Raw genomic sequence first — 12,756 nt, forward strand, 5'->3', positions numbered from 1 at the left:
ACAGCAACTGGATGCTGTAATGTGTGATTCGTGCTGTAGGCTAAGTCGGGCGCTAGATAACAACCATACACCTTCCGCGAACAGACATTCAATAGGGTAGGGGTATCCAAGGACGACTTGCACTCACAACATACACACATTAACAATTGTACACTAGCGCATGGCCGTGCGGTCATGCGCAGTTTATATAGTTGCAGCACAGGAAGTGGCCACAGAAACTTTGCCCTTCCAAGACCTGCCAAGAGGACCAATGGAATGTGCTGCAGAGCCTGAGCACATGACCCTCGTTCTCCAACGGGAGATCTTGCCCTGGGCATGCTCAGTGTGTGCAGACAAGGACTTAGTCCCAGAGAAGTCCGCTCGCTGCTGACCAGCACTGACTTTAATGGCAGAAGCTGAAGAAGCAGCAGTAACTCTCTGTACAGCGTGAGACTGAGCAAGACGCTGGGACCGACGTCCCTGCTGAGCAGACTCCACTGCGGCTGGATAAGAATGGGAGACCGCAGCGGAGATGGCTCGAGATTCCCCCTGTGCAGAAGCGGGAACTCGAGACCTAACATTACCCCCCCTCCTAGGGCCCCCCCCTCCTTGGGCATCGCTACGCTCGAAGGCAGCAATGAGCTGTGGGGCCCGAATGTTTTCAGCAGGCTCCCATGACCTGTCCTCTGGGCCATAACCCTTCCAATCCACCATATAGAACTTTTTGCCGCGTACCACCTTGCACCCCAAAATAGCGTTCACCTCGTAATCGTCCGTAGACGAACCCGATGTCCCGGCAGATGACTCGGAAAACCGGGACATGTATACGGGTTTCAAGAGGGACACATGAAAGGTGTCGGTGATACCCAAGCGTGGAGGAAGAGCCAAACGGTAGACCACAGGATTAACCTGTTCGAGAACCTTGAAGGGACCCAAGTAGCGAGGAGCAAACTTAGTGGACTCAACTCGCAGCCTGATGTTACGGGCGGAGAGCCACACCAAGTCGCCAGGAGCAAAGGTCGGAGCGGGACGCCGATGAACATCGGCGGAGGACCTCATTCTCTCCTTGGAGGCCCGAATGGCATCCTGCGTGCGGTCCCAAATGTCCCGTGCCTCCACAGCCCAGTCTGCCACCCTGGAGTCAGCAGAAGACACAGGCATGGGCACAGGAACACGCGGATGCTGGCCGTAATTTAGGAGGAATGGAGTCTGACTGGTAGAGTCGGCTACGGCATTGTTAAGTGCAAACTCTGCCCACGGTAGCAAGGATGCCCAGTCATCCTGCCTGGCAGAAACAAAATGTCGCAAATATGTGACCAAGGTCTGGTTGGCCCTCTCTACCAACCCATTCGTCTCGGGATGATATGCCGAAGAGAGATTCAACTCAATACTGAGTAGACGATAAAGCTCTCTCCAGAATCGAGACGCAAACTGGGGACCCCGGTCACTAACAATTTTATCTGGCATACCGTGTAGGCGAAAGATATGCTTGACGAACAAGACAGCCAACGCCCGTGCAGAAGGTAGCCGTGGAAGAGGCACCAAGTGCACCATTTTGGAAAAATGGTCGGTGATCACTGTTATGGCTGGCAATCAGGCAACACAGCGTGCAGTAATCAGCGCACATACAGAGATCTGGCAATAACCAAAAACAATAGGACGAGCTCTGAGACGTGGAATCTCTGTAGACTGCAGTACCTGATCTATCCTCACACAACTATAAGCAGCAGTGGATTGCGCCTATCACTACCTATGCAACTCGGCACTGCCTGAGGAGCTGACTAGCCTGAAGATAGAAATACAAGCCTGACTTACCTCAGAGAAATACCCCAAAGGAATAGGCAGCCCCCCACATATAATGACTGTTAGCAAGATGAAAAGACAAACGTAGGAATGAAATAGATTCAGCAAAGTGAGGCCCGATATTCTAGACAGAGCGAGGATAGCAAAGAGAACTATGCAGTCTACAAAAAACCCTAAAACGAAAACCACGCAAAGGGGCAAAAAGACCCACCGTGCCAAACTAACAGCACGGCGGTGCACCCCTTTGCTTCTCAGAGCTTCCAGCAAAAATTAATAGCAAGCTGGACAGAAAAAACAGAAAACAAACTAGAAGCACTTATCTAGCAGAGCAGCAGGTCCAAGGAAAGATGCAGTAGCTCAGATCCAACACTGGAACATTGACAAGGAGCAAGGAAGACAGACTCAGGTGGAGCCAAATAGCAAGGCAGCCAACGAGCTCACCAAAACACCTGAGGGAGGAAGCCCAGAGACTGCAATACCACTTGTGACCACAGAAGTGAACTCAGCCACAGAATTCACAACAGTACCCCCCCCTTGAGGAGGGGTCACCGAACCCTCACCAGAACCCCCAGGCCGACCAGGATGAGCCACATGAAAGGCACGAACAAGATCTGGGGCATGGACATCAGAGGCAAAAACCCAGGAATTATCTTCCTGAGCATAACCCTTCCATTTGACCAGATACTGGAGTTTCCGTCTAGAGACACGAGAATCCAAAATCTTCTCCACAATATACTCCAATTCCCCCTCCACCAAAACAGGGGCAGGAGGCTCCACAGATGAAACCACAGGTGCCACGTATCTCCTCAACAACGACCTATGGAATACATTATGTATGGAAAAGGAGTCTGGGAGGATCAGACGAAAAGACACCGGATTGAGAATCTCAGAAATCCTATACGGACCAATAAAACGAGGTTTAAATTTAGGAGAGGAAACCTTCATAGGAATATGACGAGAAGATAACCAAACCAGATCCCCAACACGAAGTCGGGGTCCCACACGGCGTCTGCGATTAGCGAAAAGCTGAGCCTTCTCCTGGGACAAGGTCAAATTGTCCACTACCTGAGTCCAGATCTGCTGCAACCTGTCCACCACAGAATCCACACCAGGACAGTCCGAAGACTCAACCTGTCCTGAAGAGAAATGAGGATGGAACCCAGAATTGCAGAAAAATGGAGAGACCAAGGTAGCCGAGCTAGCCCGATTATTAAGGGCGAACTCAGCCAACGGCAAAAATGACACCCAATCATCCTGGTCAGCGGAAACAAAACATCTCAGATATGTTTCCAAGGTCTGATTGGTACGTTCGGTCTGGCCATTAGTCTGAGGATGGAAGGCCGAGGAGAAAGATAGGTCAATGCCCATCCTACCACAAAAGGCTCGCCAGAACCTCGAGACAAACTGGGAACCTCTGTCAGAAACAATATTCTCAGGAATGCCATGTAAACGAACCACATGCTGGAAGAACAAAGGCACCAAATCAGAGGAGGAAGGCAATTTAACCAAGGGCACCAGATGGACCATTTTAGAAAAGCGATCACAGACCACCCAAATGACCGACATTTTTTGAGAAACGGGAAGGTCAGAAATGAAATCCATCGAAATATGTGTCCAAGGCCTCTTCGGGACCGGCAAGGGCAAAAGCAACCCACTGGCACGTGAACAGCAGGGCTTAGCCCTAGCACAAATTCCACAGGACTGCACAAAAGCACGCACATCCCGTGACAGAGATGGCCACCAGAAGGATCTAGCAACCAACTCCCTGGTACCAAAGATTCCTGGATGACCGGCCAGCACCGAACAATGAAGTTCAGAGATAACTTTACTAGTCCACCTATCAGGGACGAACAGTTTCTCGGCCGGACAACGATCAGGTTTATTAGCCTGAAATTTCTGCAACACTCTCCGCAAATCAGGGGAGATGGCAGACACAATGACTCCTTCCTTGAGGATACTCGCCGGCTCAGATAACCCCGGAGAGTCGGGCACAAAACTCCTAGACAGAGCATCCGCCTTCACATTTTTAGAGCCCGGAAGGTAAGAAATCACAAAATCAAAACGAGCAAAAAATAACGACCAACGGGCCTGTCTAGGATTCAAGCGCTTGGCAGACTCAAGATAAGTAAGGTTCTTATGATCAGTCAAAACCACCACGCGATGCTTAGCACCCTCAAGCCAATGACGCCACTCCTCGAATGCCCACTTCATGGCCAGCAACTCTCGGTTGCCCACATCATAATTACGCTCAGCAGCAGAAAATTTCCTGGAAAAGAAAGCACATGGTTTGAACACTGAGCAACCAGAACCTCTCTGTGACAAAACCGCCCCTGCACCAATCTCAGAAGCATCAACCTCGACCTGGAACGGAAGAGAAACATCAGGTTGACACAACACAGGGGCACAGCAAAAACGACGCTTCAACTCCTGAAAAGCTTCCACGGCAGCAGAAGACCAATTAACCAAATCAGCACCCTTCTTGGTCAAATCGGTCAATGGTCTGGCAATGCTAGAAAAATTACAGATGAAGCGACGATAAAAATTAGCAAAGCCCAGGAATTTCTGCAGACTTTTTAGAGATGTCGGCTGAGTCCAATCCTGGATGGCCTGAACCTTAACCGGATCCATCTCGATAGTAGAAGGGGAAAAGATGAACCCCAAAAATGAAACTCTCTGCACACCGAAGAGACACTTTGATCCCTTCACGAACAAGGAATTAGCACGCAGTACCTGGAAAACCATTCTGACTTGCTTCACATGAGACTCCCAATCATCTGAGAAGATCAAAATGTCATCCAAGTAAACAATCAAGAATTTATCCAGATACTCACGGAAAATGTCATGCATAAAAGACTGAAAAACAGATGGAGCATTGGCAAGTCCGAACGGCATCACCAGATACTCAAAATGACCCTCGGGCGTATTAAATGCCGTTTTCCATTCATCTCCCTGCCTGATTCTCACCAGATTATACGCACCACGAAGATCAATCTTAGTAAACCAACTAGCCCCCTTAATCCGAGCAAACAAGTCAGAAATCAATGGCAAGGGATACTGAAACTTAACAGTGATCTTATTAAGAAGGCGGTAATCAATACACGGTCTTAGCGAACCATCCTTCTTGGCTACAAAAAAGAACCCTGCTCCCAATGGTGACGACGATGGGCGAATATGTCCCTTCTCCAGGGACTCCTTCACATAACTGCGCATAGCGGTGTGTTCAGGTACGGACAAATTAAATAAACGACCCTTAGGGAATTTATTACCAGGAATCAAATCGATAGCACAATCACAATTCCTATGCGGAGGTAGGGCATCAGACTTGGACTCTTCAAATACATCCTGAAAGTCCGACAAGAACTCTGGGATGTCAGAAGGAATGGATGACGAAATAGACAAAAATGGAACATCACCATGTACTCCCTGACAACCCCAGCTGGTTACCGACATAGAGTTCCAATCCAATACTGGATTATGGGTTTGTAGCCATGGCAACCCCAACACGACCACATCATGCAAATTATGCAGTACCAGAAAGCGAATAACTTCCTGATGTGCAGGAGCCATGCACATGGTCAGCTGGGCCCAGTACTGAGGCTTATTCTTGGCCAAAGGTGTAGCATCAATTCCTCTCAACGGAATAGGACACCGCAAAGGCTCCAAGAAAAATCCACAACGTTTAGCATAATCCAAATCCATCAGATTCAGGGCAGCGCCTGAATCCACAAACGCCATGACAGAATACGATGACAAAGAGCACATTAAGGTAATGGACAAAAGGAATTTGGACTGTACAGTACCAATAACGGCAGAGCTATCGAACCGCCTAGTGCGTTTAGGACAATTAGAAATAACATGAGTAGAATCACCACAATAGAAACACAGTCTGTTCAGACGTCTGTGTTCTTGCCGTTCTACTTTAGTCATAGTCCTGTCGCACTGCATAGGCTCAGGTTTACTCTCAGACAATACCGCCAGATGGTGCACAGATTTACGCTCGCGCAAGCGACGACCGATCTGAATGGCCAAGGACATAGACTCATTCAAACCAGCAGGCATAGGAAATCCCACCATTACATCCTTAAGAGCTGCAGAGAGACCCCTTCTGAACAAAGCCGCTAGTGCAGATTCATTCCACAGAGTGAGTACTGACCACTTCCTAAATTTCTGACAATATACTTCTACATCATCCTGACCCTGGCATAAAGCCAGCAGATTTTTCTCAGCCTGATCCACTGAATTAGGCTCATCGTAAAGCAATCCCAGCGCCTGGAAAAATGCATCAACATTACTCAATGCAGAATCTCCTGGTGCAAGAGAAAACGCCCAGTCCTGTGGGTCGCCGCGCAAAAAAGAAATAATAATCAAAACCTGTTGAATAGGATTACCAGAAGAATGAGGTTTCAAGGCCAAAAATAGCTTACAATTATTTCTGAAGCTCAGGAACTTAGTTCTGTCACCAAAAAACAAATCAGGAATCGGAATTCTTGGTTCTAGCATCGATTTCTGATCAATAGTATCTTGAATCTTTTGTACATTTACAACGAGATTATCCATTGAGGAGCACAGAGCCTGAATATCCATGTCAACAGCTGTGTCCTGAAGCACTCTAATGTCTAGGGGAAAAAAAAGACTGAAGACAGAGCTAAGAAAAAAAAATGATGTCAGGATTTCTTTTTTCCCTCTATTGGGAATCATTGGTGTGGCTCCTTGTACTGTTATGGCTGGCAATCAGGCAACACAGCGTGCAGTAATCAGCGCACATACAGAGATCTGGCAATAACCAAAAACAATAGGACGAGCTCTGAGACGTGGAATCTCTGTAGACTGCAGTACCTGATCTATCCTCACACAACTATAAGCAGCAGTGGATTGCGCCTATCACTACCTATGCAACTCGGCACTGCCTGAGGAGCTGACTAGCCTGAAGATAGAAATACAAGCCTGACTTACCTCAGAGAAATACCCCAAAGGAATAGGCAGCCCCCCACATATAATGACTGTTAGCAAGATGAAAAGACAAACGTAGGAATGAAATAGATTCAGCAAAGTGAGGCCCGATATTCTAGACAGAGCGAGGATAGCAAAGAGAACTATGCAGTCTACAAAAAACCCTAAAACGAAAACCACGCAAAGGGGCAAAAAGACCCACCGTGCCAAACTAACAGCACGGCGGTGCACCCCTTTGCTTCTCAGAGCTTCCAGCAAAAATTAATAGCAAGCTGGACAGAAAAAACAGAAAACAAACTAGAAGCACTTATCTAGCAGAGCAGCAGGTCCAAGGAAAGATGCAGTAGCTCAGATCCAACACTGGAACATTGACAAGGAGCAAGGAAGACAGACTCAGGTGGAGCCAAATAACAAGGCAGCCAACGAGCTCACCAAAACACCTGAGGGAGGAAGCCCAGAGACTGCAATACCACTTGTGACCACAGAAGTGAACTCAGCCACAGAATTCACAACAGATCACCCAGATAATGGTGCAGTTACGAGACTTGGGTAAGCCCACCACAAAGTCCATCCCGACCATCTCCCAGGGCCTGTCCGCCACCGGCAGAGGATAAAGCAAACCAGCTGGCCGTTGCTGAGGAGTCTTGTTCTTGGCGCAAGAGACACACGCCCGAACATACTCTGCGACATCACGAGCCATATGCGGCCACCAGTACGTCCTCGCCAGTAACCCAGATGTCCTTTTGGTACCAAAATGTCCACCCACCCTGGACGAGTGTGCCCAAGAGAGAACCTCCGGTCGCAAATTGGATGAAACAAAAGTCTTGCCCGGGGGCACAGACTCTAGCGAAACCGGGGCCACAGTTCTCAAGCTCTCGGTGGGGACAATAAGCCGAGGCTCCTCCTCCTACGCAGATGACACAACGGAGCGAGAGAGAGCGTCGGCCCGAATGTTCTTCTCCCCAGAAAGAAAATGGAGGGTGAAATGAAACCGGGAGAAGAATAAGGACCATCTGGCCTGGCGAGAATTCAACCGCTGGGCTGTCTGCAGGTACACCAAATTTTTATGGTCTGTGAAGACTTGGAAGGGAAAACGTGCACCCTCCAAGAGATGTCTCCACTCCGAGAAAGCCAACTTCATGGCTAGCAACTCCCTGTCCCTGATGGAATAATTCCTCTCTGCTGGTGAGAAGGTCTTGGAGAAAAAGAAGCAAGGATGCTTCCGACCTTGAGCATCCTTTTGGAAGAGGACTGCTCCAGCACCAACAGAAGAGGCATCCACCTCCATGATAAATGGCTTATCAACATCGGGGCGATGTAGGATGGGAGCGCTAGCGAAGTGTGACTTTATAGAGTTAAAGGCCTTGGAGACCTCTTCAGACCACAATTTGGGATTCGCCCCCTTCTTGGTGAGGGCAACCAAGGGAGCTACCAAAGTTGAGAAGTGCGGAATGAACTGGCGATAATAATTAATGAACCCCATAAAGCGCTGCACCGCTTTAAGAGAATGGGGTTCCTGCCAGTCCATCACAGCCTGTAGTTTGGCAGGATCCATAGCCAATCCCTGGGCAGAGATGATGTAGCCTAGGAAAGGTAAGGACTCCTGCTCAAACATACACTTCTCCAACTTGGCATAGAAGGAGTTTGCCCATAGGAGGTCGAAGACTTTGCAAACATCTCTCCGGTGGGAGTCAATATCTGGAGAGCAGATGAGAATATCATCCAGATAGACTACGACCGAGGTGGAAAGCATATCCTGGAAGATATCGTTCACAAAGTCTTGGAAAACGGCTGGGGCATTACAGAGCCCGAAGGGCATCACCAGATATTCATAGTGCCCATCCCTGGTGTTAAAAGCCGTCTTCCATTCGTCCCCCTCACGGATGCGAATCAGGTTGTAAGCACCCCGCAGATCTAGTTTAGTAAATACCCTTGCTCCCCGAAGCCTATCGAAGAGCTCAGATATCAAGGGCAAAGGATACTTGTTCTTAACGGTGATGGCGTTAAGACCCCTGTAGTCTATGCATGGACGCAACTCTCCATTCCTCTTCTGCACGAAGAAGGACCCTGCCCCAGCAGGTGACAATGACTTCCTAATGAATCCTCTTGCCAGATTTTCCTGGATGTACTGTGACATTGCCTCCGTCTCCGGGAGAGATAGCGGATAGACTCGACCCCGGGGAGGCTCAGCACCAGGCAAGAGATCAATAGGACAGTCATAGGGGCGATGGGGCGGAAGGATTTCCGCCGCCTTTTTGGAGAACAATTCTGCATAAGACCAATACTGCTTGGGGAGAGAGGAAAGATCTGCGGGTACCTCTGTAGTAGCAACCTGAACGCACTCCCTCTGACACCTACCCCCACAAGATTCGCCCCATCCCATGATTCTGCCAGAGGACCACTCGATATGAGGAGAGTGGTACCGTAGCCAAGGTATTCCCAACAGGACCTCATCAATTCCCTCAGGAATGACGAGCAGAGATATAATCTCCTGATGAGATGGCGACATGGACAGAGTAAAAGGGATGGTCTGGTGTGTTGTCTCTGAGGGCATTGCCGACCCATTCACCACTCGTACCGTTACTGGTTGAGCTAGCATAACCAGGGGTATTGCGTGACGTTGGGCGAAGGCAGAAGACATAAAATTGCCCTCCGCCCCAGAATCCACGCAGAGCTCTACCGAGTGGGAGAATGAGCCTATAGTAATTGTCCCCTTAAAGGACAATTTAGAGGCAAATGTCGCCGTATTTAGTGTACCTCCACCTACTACCACTAAACGCTGACGTTTCCTCGATCGCTGAGAACATCTGGTGGCTAGATGTCCTGACTGCTGGCAAACATGACAGACCTTGAGTGCACAAGCGGTCCGGGACTTAGATCCCGCTTGTGACACTTCCCTGGCCTCATGTGACTCAGGAACCAGGACCGGAGATTCCAGAGGTTTGGCGAAGGTAGGAGCCAGCCGAAACCTCTGCCTACACTGGGCTCGCTCTAACCTCCGCTCGTTAAAACGGAGGTCAATTCGAGTGGAGACAGTTATTAACTCCTCCAGTGTGGCAGGAATCTCCCTAATGGCCAGAGCGTCCTTGACGTGGTCAGCCAGGCCCCTCCAAAATATGGGGATAAGAGCTTTATCCGACCAATCCAGCTCAGAAGCTAAAGTGCGGAATTGGACGGCGAAATGACTGACCAAGGACTCACCCTGAGTTAATGCCAGCATTTGGTTCGCTGTATCATGGGTGACTTGAGGTCCTAAAAAGACCTGTTTCAGAGTGCTCAGAAACAGCGGAGCACTCTGCACCACATGATCGCCACGCTCCCACAGCGGCGTAGCCCATTCCAACGCCCTGTCCGACAAGAGAGACACTATAAATCCCACCTTAGCCCGCTCTGTGGGAAAACGTGCAGCCAGGAGCTCGAGGTGAATAGAGCACTGACTCACAAATCCCCTACAAGACTTGCTATCACCAGAAAATTTTTCTGGCAGCGGGAGGCGAGAAAATGTCGGAGCAGGGGTGGCAATGGACAGGGTTGCTGCAGCCACGCTAGCAGCCTGTACAGCAACCGCGGTAACATCCACAGCTGAGGTTGCGCTCTCAAGAGCCGCCAACCTACCCTCCAGCTGCTGGATATACCGCAAAGATTGCTGTTTGTCCATCATTACTAGCCAGACCCTGGCGCTAGTGTAATGTTAGGGCTAGCGGAACGCACCAAATATTAAGACAGATAGAGTATGGTGCGTTCGCAGCCCGGGGTCCACCGTGCAGAGATGGAACCTGCTGCCAAGTAACGACGGACTATATGGCGGTACTCATAAGTATACACATGTGGGTTAAACTTCACCCAACGTGAAGGAAGCGATCCTGTTGCGTCACAGGACCGCGGTACCGCACATAGAGCGCGAGCAAGTAGTCAGCGAACTCAACCCCAACTAGGATTGAAGTCCGATTAGACCCTTACTGGCATAACACTGCAACTGGGTGTGTAAGGAAACTAGATAACGATTTTAAGGCACAAGAGTGCATGCGGTGCCGCACTGACGAACGCCACTAACCACCCAGGCTTTGGTAAGGAAAGCACAGAGGAAGTGCACGGCGCCGTACTGGCGGTCACAGCAACTGGACGCTGTAATGTGTGATTCGTGCTGTAGGCTAAGTCGGGCGCTAGATAGCAACCATACACCTTCCGCGAACAGACATTCAATAGGGTAGGGTTATCCAAGGACGACTTGCACTCACAACATACACACATTAACAATTGTACACTAGCGCATGGCCGTGCGGTCATGCGCAGTTTATATAGTTGCAGCACAGGAAGTGGCCACAGAAACTTTGCCCTTCCAAGAGCTGCCAAGAGGACCAATGGAATGTGCTGCAGAGCCTGAGCACATGACCCTCGATCTCCAACGGGAGATCTTGCCCTGGGCATGCTCAGTGTGTGCAGACAAGGACTTAGTCCCAGAGAAGTCCGCTCGCTGCTGACCAGCACTGACTTTAATGGCAGAAGCTGAAGAAGCAGCAGTAACTCTCTGTACAGCGTGAGACTGAGCAAGACGCTGGGACCGACGTCCCTGCTGAGCAGACTCCACTGCGGCTGGATAAGAATGGGAGACCGCAGCGGAGATGGCTCGAGATTCCCCCTGTGCAGAAGCGGGAATTTGAGACCTAACAAATGTACTATAAAAAAACCCTGGTAAAATGAGTCAGTCCTGAAGAATTTAGAATGATCACCAGTTGATATAATATTAGGGGAACTTGACAGATTCCTGATATCTACCGCTTAACCTAACAAGGATTGGGCATTATTTAATTTTTCATTGTTGATCCTTTCTTTTCCCTGGAGACTATACAAAGGTAAAACAGCTCGATGGTGCCTCTCGGGTACCTAGCACTCGCAAAAAAAGCCGCCATTGACAGCAGATTTTAAATGAATATCTAAAATGACTAGATCTTTGCAGAACTTTATGCATAAAATATAATAAAAAATGTTCTTTTTGGAACCGGCAGAATGCCATTTTTTGTCCTGAAACTACACACACAACCTATTTACTATTCCATAGAAATTCGTTGTCCTTGATCTGACGTAATGATTGATTTTGTATCCAGTAATTTGAATGTTTAACCATTATTTACCTAAGTAAGGAGCCAATTAGAAGCTTATTGTGCAATATAAAATGATGTACAGGAAAAGCAATAACATGAGTTATGAAATCTCATCAGGATGGCAATCCCCTGCAAAAGGGTTAGATTGGGTTCAAATCTGTGTATTTAGAACTTCCATCGCCGTTGCACTGGGTCAATTTGATTGTTCTGTTCCTACGACAGAGTTGAACAATGATAGACTAAATGTTGCTTCAGCTGGAAAATTACAAATACAGAATATTAATTTCTTATATTATGAATGCAGAAGCTGTCATTATAAAAGTGGAGATGTAAAAGATGCAAAGTACAGAGACAATAACGTTAAGAAACACGTAACCACTAGAATACAGTCACTATTTACCTATTGTGAAATAATAAGCAAAGGCATTTACAAAGCAGCATGTTTCATTGCTATTCAGGGGATCGTTGATTATGATGAAGAAATGAGCCATAATTTCAGAGCAGACTGTTTTATGATGGTGAGTCATGCACAGTAGGGCAATACGAAAGCTCTTTGATATGAAGTGAATAAGCTAATACGTTTCTTCCAGGCAGTTTCATGAATTGGTGGTTTGTAGAGATCAAAACGTGAGCTCTTCGGCCATATACCTGTGATGCATATCAAGAGTTAAAATGTCAGCATTCAATTTTTGGGAATGAAGGTGATATAACAGCAGAGTACAAGCTAAAACCATTGAAGTAAAATATTACCTAACACAATAAAAATACAGCTCTGTATACTCAGTGCTATAAAGCTATGGTTTTTTATAGACTTCATATCATAAAACGCCATATGATTGGAAGGGTTTGCAAAATGTCGACTGATTCATGTCCAATCCTAATTTAATGGTGTGTTCTGCTTTCCTGAAAAGTAAGTTTGTTT

Source organism: Ranitomeya imitator, chromosome 5 (assembly GCF_032444005.1).
Source record: "Ranitomeya imitator isolate aRanImi1 chromosome 5, aRanImi1.pri, whole genome shotgun sequence".
NCBI classification, from domain to species: Eukaryota; Metazoa; Chordata; class Amphibia; order Anura; family Dendrobatidae; genus Ranitomeya; species Ranitomeya imitator.